General features: G+C 31.4%; 1 long non-coding RNA gene across 2 annotated transcripts; it reads right to left on the bottom strand.

The window, feature by feature from the left end:
• Positions 1-465: 465 nt before the first annotated feature.
• On the bottom strand, positions 466-3,010 carry LOC108740816. Of its 2 annotated transcripts, XR_003231577.1 has the most exons (5): positions 1,964-3,010; positions 1,771-1,896; positions 1,307-1,581; positions 676-928; positions 466-611 (listed from the first exon to the last, which is right to left on the bottom strand). It is a non-coding gene; the product is annotated as an uncharacterized LOC108740816 (long non-coding RNA). The 2 variants fall into 2 exon arrangements; XR_001938407.2 differs by having other exon boundaries at positions 466-928; positions 1,964-3,008.
• Between the last annotated feature and the right edge of the window lie 576 nt (positions 3,011-3,586).

Genomic DNA, 3,586 nt, shown 5'->3' on the forward strand with positions numbered 1-3,586 from the left:
GACAAATACTAATAGTTTTGGTAGAGAAGATCGGACAGATTTCGCCAAGGCAAGCTGGGCAGTCGCCTATTGCTCCTATTCCAGATAACCCACTGTACCCTGTCTGAAAGGAAGTAACGCTAGAGTAGACTCGCGAAAAGTGTATAAGACACTTTTAAGATCAACTAAATAGCTAAGCCCAAGGGAAGTCGTTCGGGGAGGCCCTCCCTAATTCCACAAGGGTGAGAAGAAACACACACGATAACGAAACGTTGAATCATGTAGAACTCGTAGGGTAAATGCAAAGCAAATTAGGAAGAATATGCAGTAAGCTAAGCGAAGAGGTAAGCAAGGTTAGACTATACTACAACTACTAAACGTGTTATTTCTACTACTACACTACTACTACATACAAAAAAAATAAAAACATCTACAATCAACAATTACTTCAAACAAAATGAACAAAAATAAGCATGCAAAATAAAAACTAAATCAAATTAACTACAAAAAAAACAAAAAAACATGCAAAATAAAAAATTAATTTGAATAAAATCAACTTAATAATTTCTAGAGCATGCAGGATAAAAAACTATTTCAACTACGGGGTCATCTTTGTCTTCTCCAGCGTTGATCTGAAACAGATACGGTGGCAAATAGATTAATAAAGAGAATTAAAGTTATATCAAGTATTCTCACCTTAATTAAATGTAGATTGTAACATCCCAAACTTTGCAGGTGTTAAAACAAAACAAATCCGGCAGGAATACCATACCAAAAATTTTGTTGTTTCTATGGAATTTAAATTAATCTCCAATTGCTCTAATGTTGCAAGGCAAAGATGTAAACAGCTAATCAAGAGATCAATCCAAGAAAGATGATGCCCATGTAGACATTGGTTGTTTCAGTAGGACCAAACTGAACTTTATTTCTTTCCCATTTGTTGAACAATCTGCAGAAATGAACAAAAAACGTATTAATTACACTATTAATTACGGAAGGCATTAAACACCTGAATTAAGGTACCAATTAATTACACTCACATAAATAACATATGAAATACAACAAAACATGCATCAAAACGCAAGTAAAATGACAGAATTATAAAATGGCGACAAGTGTCAATTTGCATCATAGCATAGAACTAATCATAGATGCATACAGAGCTAATTTATGATTTAGACAATAGATAATTGTTAAAAGAAATACCAAATATCACAGATTCACGTCTAAGTTGCTGTGGGTAATATATAACTGACAGAAGGAAAACCATAGATGCCAAAGATTACAAATTACTACGAAAATAAAGTACAGTAAAACAATTGCTTACCCCGAGGATTACCGAAGGTGCTCGAGTTTTATTCCTAAGCGTTGACAGCAGAGAGTGCCTCTAACAATAGATACTTTTGAAAGGAATAATGATACCATCGATAGTGAAATGAGCCACAGAGCAGAAGACACAACGTCACGTACGCAACCTTATATACATCAGTGTGAATTGGACTGCATGTTTTTTTCTAAAAAACATTTAAGGGGCTTCATTTCTCCACGTTTCGAATCCTTCTGACTTGTCTCCTTGTTCATTTAACGTGTTTAAATGATAACCTGTTGAAGCAATTTAATGTTACTTTCATCTTAAATATTATGTATTAAAATATTAAGAACCATAACTACTATCAATAAAATTATAGAATATCAAACTTAATCATTAACTACTACAATTCAGAAGAGTAAAAAATTGTAGTAGTAATTATTGTCAAACTAACGAAATACAAGATTTAAAAATTCACAAACCATTTCATAAATACAACTGTCCTTTCCAAGTCCAAGAGAAGAAAGTATGAGTGGGGGGCTCTGTTTCTCCACGTTTCGACTCCTTTTGATTTACCTCCTCATGTTCTTTAATGTTTTAATGGAAACCTGTTGAAAATTTAATATTACTTATATGTTCACTAGGTTTTGTTATTTTATTATTAATGATAATTACCATTGTTAACATCTTATGTCCAATAAATTTTTCAATCAGCTCATTTGAGGCATTTTTGGAAATAAAGTAAGTCACGCTGTCACAGACATTACATCTACAAGTAGTTTGTCCATCCAATCCTAGGTTGTTATCTCACAGCAAGCATGTATTATTAAAAAGAAAAAAACAAGTTAAAATCCAAACTCTAGAACAACGAGGCAAAAATGAAAAATTTTCTAACAGAAATATAGAATTTTTGAAGGCAGAGTAATATTTTTGAGAAATATTTCACATATTTTGGCTATAAAACGAAGGCAATTTTTCGAGGAGTGGTCACATCGATACGAAAAATCTACAATCATCGCCTAAACCTGTTTTGAAAATTAAAAAATTCTAACAAAACCATAATTATTCGACCTCAAATAAACCAAGAGTTTATAAAAATTCACAGTAGATGAACGAACAGGCAAGATGCCAAGATGGACTCCCATGTTGAAGCACGAAGATATCACGTCAAAAAAGATCTAAGCAACGGTAATCGAAACCCATCAATCACGAAATAGAAACATATTCCACACAATCAAATGAAAATTCAATAAGGATTAGGGCTAAATACCTTCAGGCGTCGTCTCCGGTTATAGGCAGCACAGACCAACGGACAACAAAAACGAGATACACTCATGCACTGTATTGCTATCAGGCTTGCAGAAATATTCTAAAGCTATGCCCAAAACGGTGATGACGTACAACGGTACTCAGAAGCATCATATTAGACTTCTGCGACGGTTATTACTATTTTCGTAAGAAATTGTTCAAACAACATCAGTGATATTGCCAAGCTAACAATCTCAAGAGATAACGATATAACATAATACATTCAAACAGTTCCATTCCCAGTGTCTCTTTACCCCGCTCCCTCAACGAAGTTAAAAGCCATTTAATTTTCCACTTTCAACATGTAAAAACAATTTCGTTTGAAGAATAAACAATAAAAACTCTTCAAAGCAGACACGAATTCAGGAAAATATTTCCACTATTAAATTCAAATAGAATTTTTATTATTCATTTTTATTGAATTAATTCCGAAAATAAACGAAATTTTGTAATTAAAATTCAAGTATAGTTAAGTATTTATACAGGGTGTTTCGCAACTGAAGAGAAAAAATGAAATGTTATATCAAAAAACTAGAATTCTAATTATAAATCAAAAAATAACTTTCTTCAGATAGAATTTCATTTAGATTTTCAGTTTTAAAAAATACGTTAATATTTTATTTAACAATTCATTTATTATTCTAAAGTAGAAAAAAAGCAAATACATATCAATAAAAGTTATTTTAACTCAACCCTTTAGATATTTTATAGGACCACTTAAAACGATTAGTTTATGTTGAGCCAATTAACACTATTGAGCAATTAAACGATAGATTTTAAATTCAGTGCATACAATTCAGAACACTAAATTTACAGTTTACAATGTAGTAGTTTGCGTTGCTATTTTTGAATATCTATTCTAGTGTTCAACGGTGTAATAACATATATGTATTTGCTTTTTTTTACATTAATATAAAATCATTGCCGCTTGTTAAATAAAATAAAAAGTATTTTCTAAAATCAAATATCTCCTAAATTAAGCTCTATCTA

The sequence above is a fragment of the Agrilus planipennis genome, unplaced genomic scaffold, assembly GCF_000699045.2.
Source record: "Agrilus planipennis isolate EAB-ADULT unplaced genomic scaffold, Apla_2.0 scaffold299, whole genome shotgun sequence".
NCBI classification, from domain to species: Eukaryota; Metazoa; Arthropoda; class Insecta; order Coleoptera; family Buprestidae; genus Agrilus; species Agrilus planipennis.